This window comes from Ovis aries, chromosome 12, assembly GCF_016772045.2.
Source record: "Ovis aries strain OAR_USU_Benz2616 breed Rambouillet chromosome 12, ARS-UI_Ramb_v3.0, whole genome shotgun sequence".
NCBI classification, from domain to species: Eukaryota; Metazoa; Chordata; class Mammalia; order Artiodactyla; family Bovidae; genus Ovis; species Ovis aries.
This window is the reverse complement of record NC_056065.1, coordinates 39,390,809-39,406,532: the sequence shown is the minus strand read 5'-3', so window position 1 is coordinate 39,406,532 and position 15,724 is coordinate 39,390,809. Positions and strand designations below refer to the sequence as shown.

Genomic DNA, 15,724 nt, shown 5'->3' with positions numbered 1-15,724 from the left:
GAAGTACTCTTGCTCTTCAGGGGTTATTCGTAACACAGAGAGGAGGCCTAGACCTGCTTGTCTAGTCATCTATGTGGTAGTGTGTAAGAGAGCAAAGCTGAGAGAGGGGCAAAGGTAAATACTTGAGGATATTACCAGAGTATCTGATTCTAGGGGGCCTTACTCTTGGAGATCTACCCTTAAACTTTATAAACTGCAAGGGCCATAAAATTTTCTTTATTTTTAAGTCTAAACCTATTTGAATTGGGTTTCTGTCACTTAAAACCAAAAGAGACATAATTAATCCATAACAATAAGGGTGGATAAATGGACAGAGTTGGGAGCAGAAGAAATATTTCATTGAGGAGGTTAACTCTGGGATGGGACTTGAAGAATTATCTCCACTGATTTAATTTGATGTCTTAAAAAAAAGTTTGGGTCCATTCAACTGAACGTTCTTATGAAGCAAGAAAACAATTCAAGAGAAAGTGGAAATCTCTGTGGCTGCTTAAAGAGAGCAAGAACTTTAATGAAAGGGCAGTGACAATGTTTGGGGCAACTGGCCTAAGTCTTGCCAGTCCGTGAGAAGAGGAAAGGTCAACACTGCCCCAAAAATTAGGGCTGCAGGGTGGCAGAGCAGAGCTCACGAGAAGAGCAGAGCTCATCCTGAGCTGACAGAGAGACCTCCACCCACCTAACCTTCCAGTGAAATTCAGTGTGAGAATATGAAACTGCTTTCATGAGGTTTCACCTCCTCTAACTCCCACAATGCTTTCCAGGTCCCCAGAACATAATTTGTATTTTAGAGGCACCTGAAGACATCTGAATCAGGCTTCATCAGCAGCCACATTTTCTCTATCACTCAAACCCCAAGGTTTTGTTTTTTTTTTTTTTAATAAAAGCTATCCCCGATCTCAAGGTCCTTCCTTTTCCATGACTTCTGTCCCTCCCTGTGTTTATCCAGAACAGAGTGGACATTAGTCCTTTGATAAAAGCACAACATTAGACCTTCATGACTGACTGCATTCCTACTTTTTGGGCAGATGGCTTGAATTCTCATTGCCCTCCTGACTGACTTCCTGATGATCATCAGCCCCATTCCCCTCCTCACCTGAAGTTGAGAGAAGAAACAAATTAGACTGAGGTGCCACCATAAAGCCAGGAGTCGATCAGTCATTCCATCAATAGCTCTGAGCACCTGGCACCACAAACCCCTGTGGGCATACAGTGGACACAAGCGACACCCTGTCCTCAGGGAATTTACACAGTAAACCACCAGTGGGGACCTTGTGTATAGCTCTCCGATTATGAAATGGCTATGAAAGTTGGGGGCACTCAAGAGACTTCACAGTGATGTCATGATGTCATCTATTAGTAGTTGTGATTTCATAAAATACTAACTTAAAATATATATATATAATATGCATATATGTACAAATGTGTTTGTATATACTTATATATCATGTATAGCACTAATTCTATTGAATATTCCTAATAATTAAACAATGCCAAATGGTAAAAAAAAAAAAAAAGGGAAACATTTCTGAAGCCATGTCATACTGTGTGTTCTACCAACCTCATTTATTTGAAATGTTTTTAAAAGATCTCCTGGCCATCTCCTTCCCTGAATGTGGCCAGCACTGGTGGCTGGTTACCAGCAGTGGGCCAGGGAAAGGAGCATGTCTCAGAGCCCCTTTGTTCCTCTATTCATCACTGAGCTTCTACGTGTGGCGCCCTCACCACCCACCTCAGGGAGGCAGACGGAGCAAGCCAATCCTCCAGCTCACGTTCCCCATGGTTAGAAAAGCTGCGTTGAAGCAGAGAAGTCCTCATATAACAGTAACTGCATTACAAGTGTGATAAATATTCTAGACACCTTAAAATTAGTGTTGTATTAAAAAGGAGGTAAATCCTACTTGGACTGAGGGTGGAGGAATGGACAGAGCTGGGAGCAGAGGAAATACTTCATCGAGGAGGTTTACTCTGACATGGGACTTGAAGAATTATCTTCACTCATTTAGCCGGATGCTTTTTTTTTTTTTTTTTTAAAGTTTGGGTGCATTCACCTTAAAGCTCATAGGAAGCAAATAAACAACTGAAGAGAAGAGAAACTGCAGATTTGATCTGTGACCCGAATCTCCCTTGCTCAATGTGATCAGAACCCCTGCCGGCCTGGCTCTGCCTGTTCCCCAGCAGCGAGGTCAGCGGCAGCTGCAACCCCGACTGTCCCATCCACAACCAGCCCTCCTCTTCTAAGGTAAGGCACACACAAGTAATGCCCATCGGTGAGCCTTTCCCTGCTGCCACCCTTTCAGGGCACAAACTTCCCAGCCAGCTGCCCAACGCCACTCCTTCCTCTTCCCCTCACCCGGGGTTCAAGCCTGGTCACTTTCTTCTGGGGCGGCTCTGACACAGCCTGAAAGTCAGGGTTTCCAGAGATGAGACACATCAGAGGCTGCTCTGCCCACAGCCCTCTGTGGTCTGGCTCCAGATCTCAGGTGTTCCAGAGTGCAGTGGAACAAGTGTGTGCTCCGCTCAAGAAACAGAAAATCAGCCCTCATCTTGTTCCAGGGGTGGCAACACATGGGCAGAGGGAGCCCCAACCCTGCGTCTTCTAGAAAACCAAGCCAGCCTCTAGGCACTGGCACTGGGGTTCTCAGAATTTTAGACAAAGGAGGCTTTAACCACGGAAACTCAGGCAGCGGCAACCAGATGCAACCGCAGTGCACAGCAAGTCAGACACGCTGGTCAGAGGTAGAGCTGTGCCAGGAGCAGCGCTCAGTGTTTGATGCTTGTCAGTCATAAATACGCATCCTGTTTACCTAAGTCATACAGTGTAAGCACACACGGTTAGGTCCCAGCCTATTGGCACAGGACATATGTTCTTCATCTTGTGTGTGTCGATGTGTGTAGGAATATGCATATATGAATGTACAAATATGATATGTGACTGTACAAACATGATGGGTATACTAGTATCTGTTTCCCAACCAGGTAAAGTCAGCTTTGCCTCTTTTGACTCACTGATAATACAAGACAGTATTTTACACTCACTAAGAAGCTGCCCCTAAACCAAAGGACACAAACAATGTGTGTCCTTTAACTTGGTTTTCTAGGTAACCACAAGCACCGTTCTGTGTTTTGACAGCAGAAAAAAAAAATGCTTTTCTTACAGGAAGGCATGAAGAAAAGAGAGCAGGAGGATTCTCCTCCCACCCAGCAATTCCCTTACTAAAGACCTTCACAAAGATATCCCTTTGATTGTCAAATACTTATAAAATATTAAGGAAATACAGAAGCCCTTGAATGATTACACACTATCTTGCGGGAGATACTGAAAAGTAATTATATACTTAAACCTTGTGGTGAGAGCAGGGACAGGTGCCACAGAAACCAGGATGGGGGTCACCAATGTTCCATGGACAGGGTGGGAGTCAGAGAAAATATTTCAGAGGTTGTGATGCTCATTAGGTCTCAAGCAGCTAAGCCTCAAGGAAGGGAGAGTCATTCCCAGCAGACACAGAGCAGAGAAGGAAAGCAAGGCATGTTCTGCAAGCTGCCAGGCAGGAGCTTACCCTGCTGATTTTCCCTATGGCACTTTGGTGCCATCTGTCATTTTGTACCTTCGCTTGTGTCTGTCTCCCCCAACTAGAACATAAGTCCCCCGATGGCAGGGACTTTGTTTAGTTATCTGCTATATCCTCAGCACCTAGAACATACTTAGAATATAGTAGGAGTCATGAACACTTGCTGAATACATGGATGTTGGCAGGAGTGTGAAATGAAACTGGACAGTCAGGCAGAGTAGCCCACACCTCCCTGAGGGTCTTGTGTGCTCTGCTAGTGAGTATGGCCATGAGCTTTGAGATCTGGTGCACATTTACAAACTGGCAGCCCATAATTTACAGACTACTCATACAGCTGAATATCAAAAACACAAACAACTCAATCAAAAAATTGGCAGAAGACCTAAATGGACCTTTCTCCAAAGAAGACATATGGATGGGCAAGAGGTACATGAGAAGACAATCAACGTCTCTAATTATCAGAGAAATGCAAATTGAATCTGCAATGAGGTATCACCTCACATCAGTCAGAATGGCCATCATCAAAGTCCACAAACAATAAATGCTGGAAAGGGTATGAAGAAAAGGGAACCCTTTTGCACCATTAATGAGAGTGTAAATTGCAGTCACTACGGAGAACACTACAGAGGTAAAAATAGGGCTATAATGAATGTTTGCATGCTAAGTCACTTCAGCCATGTCTGACTCTTTGCAACCCTATGGACTATATCGTCCGCCAGGTTTCTTTGTCCATGAGATTCTCCACGCAAGAATACTAGAGGGGGCTACCATGCCCTTCTCTGTTGGAGTCACACGGAAATAATTTTCACAAACACACAGGATTATGAGAGACAGTGCAGGGAGAGCTCGTGAAAGAGTAATTCCCTGAGGAAACTGCCGAGAGTATATTTATTAGAAGCTTATCTGACAGCTCAGTGGAGCATCACGAAGACCAGAAATCAGGAACAAAGGCAAACATCTGAGGGAAATGGAATGCACATGTACACCACTTCCTTGAGAGAGCAAAGGATTATGCGGCAATCATAAGGAGCTGTTCTGTGTGCAGAACAACATCTGTAGTGGGCTGATATGTCAGCCAAAATATTTGTCTTAGGGGCATGAGAATGGCTACACAAGAAAGAGCACAGCTACAAGACAGCAGTATCAGGAAGCTTCCATCAGCCTCTCATCCTTCTCCATCAGAGGGCAGACAGAATGAAAACCACAATCACAGAAGACTAACCAAACTGATCACATGGACCACAGCCTTGTCTAACTCAATGAAACCAAGCCATGTTGTATAGGGCCACCCAAGAGATGGGTCATAGTGGAGAGGTCTGACAAAACATGATCCACTGAAGAGGAGAATGGCAAACCACTCCAGTATTCTTGCCGTGAGAAATCCATGAACAGAATGAAAAAGCAAAAAGATATGACACTGAAAGATGAACTCCCCAAGTCGGTAGCTGCCCAATATGCTATTGGAGAAGAGTGGAGAAATAACTCCAAAAAGAATGAAGAGATCGGAGCCAAAGCGAAAACAGTGTCCAGTTGTGGATGTGACTGGTGATAAAAGCAAAGTCCAATGTGGTAAAGAACAATATTGCACAGGAACCTGGAATGTTAAGTCCATAAATCAAGGTAATTGGAAGCAGTCAAACAGGAGATGGCAAGAGCGAACATCGACATTCTAGGAATCAGAGAATTAAAATATACTAGAACGGGCAAATTTAACTCAGATGACTATTATATCTACTACTGTGGGCAAGAATCGCTAAGAAGAAATGGAGTAGCCCTCATAGTCAACAAAAGAGTCTGAAAATGAGTATATGGGTACAATCTCAAAAATGACAGAATGATCTCAGTTTGTTTCCAAGGCAAACCATTCAATATCACAGTAATCCAAATCTATGCCCCAACCAGTAAAGCGGAAGAAGCTCAAATTGAATAATTCTATGAAGACCTACAAGACCTTCTAGAACTAACACCCCCCAAAAGGTATATTATTATAATAGAGGACTGGAATGCAAAAGTAGGAAGTCAAGAGATACCTGGAGTAACAGGCAAGTTTGACCTTGGAGTACAAAATGAAGCAGGGCTAAGGCTAATAGAGTTTTACCAAGAGATTGCAGTGGTCATAGCAAACACCCTCTTCCGACAACACAAGAGAAGACTCTACACACGGACATCACCAGATAGTCCATACCAAAATCAGCTTGATTATCTTCTTTGCAGCCATAGATGGAGAAGCTCTAGACAGTCAGCAAAAACAAAACCGAGAGCTGACTGTGGCTCAGATCATGATCCCATATTGCAAAATTCAGACATAAATTGAAGAAAGTAAGGAAAACCACTAGACCTTTCAGGTATGACCTAAATCAAATCCTGTATGATTATACAGTGGAAGTGAGAAAGAGATTCAGGGGATGAGATTTCATAGACAGAGTGCCTGAAAAACTATGGACAGAGTTCATGACATTGTACAGGAGGCAGTGATCAAGACCATCCCCAAGAAAAAGAAATACAAGAAGGCAAAATGGTTGTCTGAGGAGACCTTACAAATAGCTGAGAAAAGAAGAGAAGCAAAAGGCAAAGGAGAAAAGGAAAGACACACCCATCTGAATGCAGAGTTCCAAAGAATAGCAAGGAGAGATTAGAAAGCCTTCCTCAGTGATCAATGCAAAGAAATAGAGGAAAACAACAGAAAGGGAAAGACTAGAGATCTCTTCAAGAAAATTAGAGATACCAAGGGAACATTTCATGCAAAGATGGGCTCGATAAAGGAGAGAAACAGTACAGACTTAACAGAAGCAGAAAATATTAAGAAGAGGTGGCAAGAATACACAGAAGAACTGTACAAAAAAGATCTTCATGACCCAGATAACCATGATGTGTGATCACTCACCTAGAGCCAGACATCCTGGAATGCAAAGTCAAGTGGGCCTTAGGAAGCATCACTACAAACAAAGCTAGTGGAGGTGATGGAATTCCAGCTGAGTTATTTCAAATCCTAAAAGGTGATGCTGTGAAAGTGCTGCACTCAGTATGCCAGCAAATTTGCTAAACTCAGCAGTGGCCACAGGACTGGAAAAGGTCAGTTTTCATTCCCATTCCAAAGAAAGGTAATGCCAAAGAATGTTCAAACTACCACCCAATTGCACCCATCTCACATGTTTACAAAGTAATGCTCAAAATTCTCTAAGCAAGACAGCAACAGTACATGAACTGAGAATTTCTAGATGTTCAAGCTGGTTTTAGAAAAGGCAAAGGAACCAGAGATCAAATTGCTAACATCCATTGGATCATAGGAATGCAAGAGATTTCCAGAAAATCATCTACTTCTGTGTTATTGACTACACCAAAACCTTTACCTGTGTGGATCACAACAATCTGAGGAAAATTCTTCAAGAGATGGGTATATCAGACCATCTTACCTGCCTCCTGAGAAATCTGTATGCAGGTCAAGAAGCAATAGTTAGAATTGGACATGGAACAATGGACTGGTTCAAAACTGGGAAAGGAGTACGTCAGGGCTATATATTGTCACCCTGCTTATTTAACTTATATACAGAGTACATCAAGCAAAATGCTGGGCTGGATGAAGCACAAGCTGGAATCAAGAGTGCCAGGAGAAATATCAATAACCTCAGATAGGCAGATGACACCACCCTTATGACAGAAAGTGAAGAGGAACTAAAGAGCCTCTTGATGAAAGTGAAAGAGGAGAGTGAAAAAGTTGGCTTAAAACTCAACATTCAAAAAACGAAGATCATGGCATCTGGTCCCATCACTTCATGGCAAATAGATGGGGAAACAGTGGAAATAGCATCAGACTTTATTTTCATGGGCTCCAAAATCACTGCAGGTGGTGACTGCAGCCATGAAATTAAAAGATGCTTGCTCCTTGGAAGAAAAGCTATGTCCAAACTAGAGAGCATATTAAAAAGCAGAAACATTACTTTGTCGACAAAGGTCCATCTAGTCAAAGCTATGGTTTTCCAGTAGTCATGTATGGCTATAAAAGTTGGACCATAAGGCAGAGCACTGAAGAATTGATGCTTTTGAACTGTGGTATTGGAGAAGACTCTTGACAGTCCCCTGGACTGCAAGTCCCTTGACTGCAACCAGTCAACCTAAAGGAAATCCGTTCCAAATATTCATTGGAAGGGCTGATGCTGAATCTCAAGCTCCAATGCTTTGGCCATCTGATGCAAAGAACAGACTCATTGGAAAAGACCTTGTTGCTGGGAAAGATTGAAGGTGGGAGGAGAAGGGGATGACAGAGGATGAGATGGTTGGATGGCATCACTGACTCTATGGACATGAGTTTGAGCAAGCTCCTGGAGTTGGTGATGACAAGGAAGCTTGGTGTGCTGCAGTCCATGGGGTCACAAAGAGTCAAACAGGACTGAGTGACTGAACTGAACTGAACAAGACAGCAGAGCTAACATGAAGACTGCTGCTGCTGCTGCTGCTAAGTCGCTTCAGTCGTGTCCGACTCTGTACGACCCCATAGACGGCAGCCCACCAGGCTCCCCCGTCCCTGGGATTCTCCAGGCAAGAACACTGGAGTGGGTTGCCATTTCCTTCTCCGATGCATGAAAGTGAAAAGTGAAAGTGAAGTCATTCAGTTGTGTCCGACTCTTCGTGACCCCATGGACTGCAACCCACCAGGCTCCTCCATCCATAGGATTTTCCAGGCAAAAGTACTGGAGTGGGTTGCCATTGCCTTCTCCGAATATGAAGACTATAAAGTGCATTCTCCCAGGGGATCTTCCAGAGCCAGGGATAGAACCCACATCTCTTCTTTCTCCTACATTGGCAGGTGTGTTCTTCAGCACTAGCACCATCTGGGAAGCTCACCAGAGCTACCATGTGATCCAGCAATCGCATTCCTGAGCCCATATCCAGAAAACCACAATTTAAAAGGATACATGCACCCCAATGTTCACTGCAGTGCTGTTTACAGTAACCAAGACACGGCAGCAACATAAATGTCCACTGGCAGATTAATGAATAAAGAAGATGCGGTGTACACACACACACAAATGGACTACTACTCAGCCATTCAAACAATGAAATAATGTCATTTGCAGCAAGATGGATAGGCCTGGAGATTATCACACTAAGTGAAGTAAGATAAAGATAAATTCACATGACACCACTTATATGCAGAATCTAAAAAACTGATACAAAAGAACATCTTAAAAAACAAACATGGTTATCAAAGGGGAAAGGTGGGGGAGGTATAAATGTGGAGTTTGGGACTATCATAGACACACCACTATATTTAAAATAAATAATAAGGACCTAGTGCATAGCATAGGAACCCTGTTCAACATTCTGTAACGACACAAATGGGAAAATAATTTAAAAAAGAATAGATATGTGTATAACTGAATCATTTTGCTGTACATCTGAAACTAAAACAATATTGTTAGTCAACTACACTCCAATATAAAATGAAAAATTTTTTTAAACTGGCAGCCCATGGGCCAAATACGAGAGTGCTTTGCTTGACCTATGCTGTGCTTTTTAAAGTAGGGTATTTTTAAATTTTTTATTGGAGTGTAGTTGATTTACAGTGTTGTGTTAGTTTCAGGTATGTAGCAAACTGACTCAATTATACATAAACATATACCTACTCTTGAACATATTTACACTGCTATATATAAAATAGATAACTAACAAGGACTTACTGTATATCACAAGGACCTACTCAATACTCTGTAATAGCCTATGTGGGAAAATAATCTAAATTAGGGTATTTTATAAAAGCAAACAAACTAGGTTTCAAGATTCCCTTTAATAATCAGAGTTTGCATTAATACAGACCGTGTAGTTCTGCCAGGCAATTCAACTGATGGTAACCATAAAGATAGCTAGTGGTTTTTAATAAGACTGCTCTTCAGTTCACCAGAATCTTTTCCAATCTCAATTGTCTTGCTAAGGCTTCCTTCTTCACATGTCACCTGCTATTCTATCTTGATAAATGGGTTTGCAACCTCTTAGCCTGAGTTCAGAATGTCTGGTTTATCCCAATGTGATAGCAAGTCTCCAAAATAATCTCCCAATGACCCATACCTGCCAGGATTTATGACCTCCCACAGTGAAACTGAATTGTTACGATGCAACAAATAGAATGAGGCAGAAGTGACATTGTGTGACTCCTAAGGACTATTCATAAGAAGCTAATTATCACACAAGAAGTCGGACTACCATGAGGCCTCCATGCTGGGAGGAAACCCAAGCTAACAATGAGGAGATGCCATGTAAACAGAGTCCCCTAATGTCCCACCTGAGATGCTGGACATGTGAAAGCCATCTTGACTCTCAGAACCCACCTAACTACATACAAAGAGGTCGATCACGAGAGACTCCAAGCGAGAACCAGTCAGTTGAACCCTTTCAACCCACAGAACCATGAGAAATATTAGTAAACTGTTTTAAGCCACTGTGTTTTGGTGACTTGTTACAGAGCTAAGGTAACTGAAACACACACGTTGCCACTTATTCAGAATGTGGCCTTAAGGATATCATTTGTCATCTTTAAGCCTCAACTTCTTCATCCTTAAAATAAGGAAAATATCAATAGCAGTGCTAACTTTAGAGTTTTTGAAATTCAAATTAAACTATGAATGGGAGTACTTAGCCTTGAAGCAAGCACATCATCAGTGCTCAGTAAATATTAACCATTATTTAATTTTACTCTTCATTACTACTGTTGTTGAAGTCTGTCTAGTGGGTAGCAGCATCTTTCACAGCCAGAACACTGAAAAGGGAAGAGACAGGGAAGGTATGGGTCGACAGATCAGGGTCAAGGAGGGTGTACATGGAGAAGACATTTCTCAGTGTGGTGTGTATGTCTTGCTCACACGAACTCTAGAGGGCCAGGCAGTTGGCTATTTTCTCCATTTTGGTGTCTGCACTAAGGATTCTGGAAACTCCTCTCAAGTCAATAACTTGATCAAAAAAATTTTACTGAGCGCTGACACTAAATGTCAGGCACCGTTCTAGGTGCTGAGGATACAGCAGTAAACAGAAACAGATAAAGGCCTCTGTCCTCATGGAGCTTCCATTCCAGGGTTGGAGAAGATATCAAATAAATTTGAAAAAGATGTAGTATGGCAGATAGTGATAAGTACAATGGAAAAAATAAGTAAGCTAGGGTGATAATGTGGGTGGGGTGGAAGAAATTGGGTTGTAATTGTAAGTAAGTGGGTCAAGGAAGGGCTCCTTGAGCATAGCAGAAAGTGAAAGAGGTCTCTGGGATGGGGAGGGACCATCATACAGAAAGACCCACTTTGTCCTGTGACTGTAACCTTTAAGTTCTAACATTCTCCATTTCTGACTGATTCATTTAAAAATTCATTGCGCTTATAATAAGATTTGAATTGCTGTCTGTTTTCTGAAAAGTATAATACTTGGGAAGTTCTTTTTAAAGTAAGAACAAGAGCTTTGGAATTTCCCTTTTCTTTATCATTAAAGATTGACATAAATCTTCAAAAAAAGAAAGATCCAAACATAAAAATGAACTAACGTCTCATATTGTTACATCTACTGTCAATCACAACTGATAAATATTTATGTCTTCTCCCAATAATTCTGTGAGGCAAATGCTATTATAAATTATCCTTAATTTACTCAGTTACTCTTTTATCCTACTGTGCTTTATTTCTGTTTCAATCTACTTTAATGTTTTTTTGGAACAAGGCAAGATGATGTGTTAGTCAGGTGAAGGTGGGTTAAGCAACGAATAACCCCCAAGTCTCACTGTCCTAACACAACAACATATTTCTCATGCACAGAAGGTCCACAATGGCTGGGCTCCACTGTGTCTTCATTCAGGGACCCTAGTCAGCTGAGGCATCACATTTACACTGTCAGCAGGGAGAAGGAAAGATGGAACACTGTCACCAGCTCGTCAGTGTTTCTGCTTTTCAGAACACAAGTCATCACCTCTCCTCAGTGACGGAGGGAAGGAGGGGCAGCGAGAGGGAGGGTGTGTGTGTATATGTTCTAAATGCCTGGAAGGAAAAGAAGATAGATACTGATGAGTAGTTTGTCCACCATAGATGGACAGATGGAAATGATAGATGATAGTAAGTAATAACTGATGGAAGGGAGGAAGGGACAGAGGGAGAAAGAAGGAAAAAGGAAAGGAGGAAAGAGAGAGAGAAAGAAAAGAAAAACTAGGTAAAAGAAAGGAAAACTGAGGCTTAGAAATGGCCAAACATTTGCACATGGTGAAAATGTTTATAAATAGCCAAATCAAAATCAGAACCAAATTCTACTCGCTTTTTCATACTAGTCTTAGAGACAAGAGTACCTGGTCTCCCTGCTGCTGAACAGAGTTCTCTGATAACAAGTCAGATGTTATTTCATATCAGGTCAGGCACTGAATGTGCCTCTCTGACTAGGTGTTAAGTGGATCTCTGAATTTTGTTTTCATGAAGCACAATTTGAGAACCTCTACACTTTTTTTCCAGCAAATTTTAAAAACTATCATTATTCAAGTATCAATCACCACAGAAAACCTCAGTCAGCTCCACAAACACCACTGTTCCATGGGAATGTGCTTTGAGAATCACTATGATGAAAGTCTCACTCTGGAGTATTTTCCACCACCAACAACCAATTCTCTGATTTCCACCACCAACAACTCAATGCAGTTCTGACACTAACTTCCCAGAGTGCCTCAGCATTTAAGGGCTCAATCTCACAGACTGTGTTCCACTTCAGGTGCCAGTCGAAAGTCCTGGCCTCCCATACTTCTGGCTGACTGGCTACAAAACAGGGTTCAAGCTTCCATGCTGTTTCAGGTCACACTACCCTCCTAGCACACGTGTGCTTACCAACCTCAGACTCTCCAAACACCATTGATTAGGGGGTTTTAATGGAAGTTTCATTATGTAGGTGTGATCAGCTAAAGCACTGACCACTGCTGACTAATTCAATCTCCAGCCCCTCTACCCTCCTCAGAAATTGGGGGTGTCTTTCTGGCAAGCAGCCCCCATTCCCTACTTTGTGTAAGAATGTCTTTTCTTACCTCTCCAGGCTGAGACAAGATGCAGTTTTACTTCTGCCGGCTCTGTCATCATATCCTGAAATGAAGATCCTGCGTGCCACAACAAAGACCTGGCACAGCCAAATAAATAAATGAATTTTTTTAAGGAAATCACTTTCTTAATAAAAAAAGAAACAAACTTCACCAGATTTGTTCCCACCACCGACCCTGACCCTAAATAGGGGAGGGGCAGGGGCAGGGGCAGAAAGGACTTAAAATATAGTGTATCAAACTTGGGATTTTAAACTTATTTGAGGGTGAAAGAGTCCTTTGAGAAACTGATAAAACCCAAAGACAAATAAGAATTAGCTTGAAATTCTGCAGGGACTTTCAGGTTCCTTAGATACCTTCTCCAAGCTCAGATGAACTTCCATCCCAGACCCTTGCTTCTCAAAGGTTGGGGGTCCAGGGAGACCCATCAGATCCCTAGGCAGAGACAGTCACACTGTATACCACACTCCCGCCTACTGTAAGGCACACACCTGGAACCACTATCTGAGAAACCTTTTGAATAATTAGAAGTGGATCCCACATGTGTCCTCAATCTTTGAGTTGCTCAAGGAAAATCCTTCCTCCAGGTGGGCCACCTCTTTGATGTGAAGTAATTCTTCCATAAAGGAGAGTCATTATGGAAGAGGGAAATTTTCCTCAAATAAAATACGTGTCAGGATTTATCTTGGTTTTGATCCAGACTTCTGAACTCAATCTTCCTGGTCATTTGTGTCTTTAGTTTTTTTCCAGGCCAGTTACTGGGACTTCCCTGGTAGCTCAGTGGTAAAGAATCTGCCTGCAAAGCAGGAGACACAAGAGACATGGGTTCCATCCCTGGGTCAGAATGATCCCCTGGAGAAGGACATGGCACCCCACTCCAGTATTCTTGCCTGGGAAATCCCATGGACAGCAGAGCCTTGAAGGCTACAGTCCACAGGGTTGCAGAGTCAGAAACAACTGAGCACAGCACATGCCAATTTTAAAATTTAGATTTTTCTCTTATTTGACTTGGGAATTTTTTTCTATGTTCTTCATGGAGAAATGCAATGAAGAAAATGAGGAAGTGACACTTTTCCCCACTCCTTGCCTGAAAGAGATTAAAAATTCCTAAAGTATCACAGATTATAGATATATACAGTCAGCTGATTAACCCAGAATAGAAAGGACCTGTAAGGATCCATAATCACAGCAAAGGCTACTTTCTTAATCCCTGTTGGCCGTTATCTCAAACATAAGCCTCCAGTCTCAGTGTAACTGAGCGGGACTCTATGGGGGACCCCATGTCCTCTGCTTTAGCTCCTCTCGGAAGTACCTAGATAACATTATCTGATGCACATTTCCCGAGTTGTTTTACAGATGCTAAAGTGAAAGTGTTAATTGCTAAGTTGTGTCTGACTCTTTGTGACCCCACAGACTGTAGCCTGCCATGGAATTCTCCTGGCAGGAATATTGGAGTGGGTTGCTTTCCCTTCTTTGGGGGATCTTTCCAAGCCAGGGAAAATATACCACCAAATGGAAGAAATTACTTGATATGCAGGAGCACAGAGGCTCCGACCTACTGGAGCCTGAGGATTAACGATGTTAACCCTGTGACTCCACCCTATTACCTCACCATCAGCCAATCAGAGAATTGTCCATGAGCTGATTCCATGTCCTGAGATGCAAAATGCCTTGCTGAAATCCACTGGGGAGTTCAAGCTTTTTGAGCACTGAAGTGAAGTGAAGGTTGCTCAGCCGTGTCCAACTCTTATTACCCCATGGACTGCACCCTGCCAGACTCCTTGGCCCATGGGATTCTCCAGGCAAGAATACTGGAGTGGGTTGCCATTCTCGTCTACAAGGGATCTTCCCAAACCAGGGATCGAACCCGGATCTCCTGCATTGCAGGCAGATTCTTTACCTCCTGAGCCACCAAAGAGGTTTTGAGCACTAGCTGTCCCGAACTCCCTACTTGGCACCCTGCAACCAATGTTGCACTTTCTTTCACTACAACCTGGTGTCTGGAGACTGGCTTTACTGCCACAGGCAAGCAGACCCAAGCTTGGTTTGGTAACAGCAGAGAAGAGATAATATTTGGAGGCCCCACAACTACTAATTAATCTCCATAAACAGAAAAACCCATGTGGTGTTTCAATAATGGCATCTTCATATAATAAGAGAAAGCCAAGATGAGAGGTAAGAATCTGATGATCTTTGCCTTGGGAGAGAAACTGAAGTCCATCTGGTTAGTGACCAGCTATGGTCATGAAGCTCATTGTACTTTATGCCTCTGAGCTTTTCAGGGCTTTTTGTGGGTAAAATACCCTCCTGATGGCCATTCAGGGTAGCCCCCAGTCCTACCCTTGCCCAACAATGTCCACCACGACTGCTTCCATTGCCTGGGAAACTCCTATTCATTCAATTTCTCTCTGAAATCTGCTCTGCCCAGACAGTGGTACACCCTCTGTCTTCCTATAACTTTTCATCATACCACTACTAGAGCACTTAAACATGATATACTATTAATGGCTGTCTCTTTGCATTTCTCTTGTCAACCCCTGCTTACTAGACTGAAGTTCCTAAGTTTAGGGACTGTCTTAAAACAGCCCTGTCTGAGGCCTCTGCATTTTTTCTTGGGGAAACTTCAAAATTGCAAAGTAACCCAAATGATGTTTTAGACAGAATATAACTAGGAATACATGAGTTAAGATATAACTGAACAAGGCATATCCTTTTAAGTATTTAATCTCAGAAACCTCACAATTCTAGTGAGGGAGAGGAGACACATATCTAAGAAAATTTTTATCATTATACTATAATGATCAAATAGTACAGGGATACGTGAAAGGACGAATGTTGTTGAAACATCTTTTTCTAAATGAGTACGTACACAGTCTTCTTCTGAAAGTTATGATATTTGTTTCATGGAAGTCACATGTATGTGTGCAGGCAAGTGTGTGGATGCCCACATGGACTTGTCCAAGCTGTGCCCATGAGAGACAGGAGAAGGTCCAGACTAAGGCAGGAGGTCAGGTGGACCTGACTTTCTCTTCTTCGGTGGTTATGCCATGAAAGAAAATGAGACAAGCCTTGACATAGCCCGGCAGCACCTGGATTGGGTCTGCTTGGCCCTTCTAAAGGG

General features: G+C 42.5%; 1 long non-coding RNA gene across 1 annotated transcript; it reads left to right on the top strand.

Moving 5' to 3' along the window:
* The first annotated feature begins 2,055 nt into the window (after positions 1–2,055).
* Positions 2,056–12,756, top strand: LOC132657508 (uncharacterized). Its single transcript, XR_009595817.1, has 2 exons — positions 2,056–2,236; positions 12,603–12,756. It is a non-coding gene; the product is annotated as an uncharacterized LOC132657508 (long non-coding RNA).
* Positions 12,757–15,724: the final 2,968 nt, after the last annotated feature.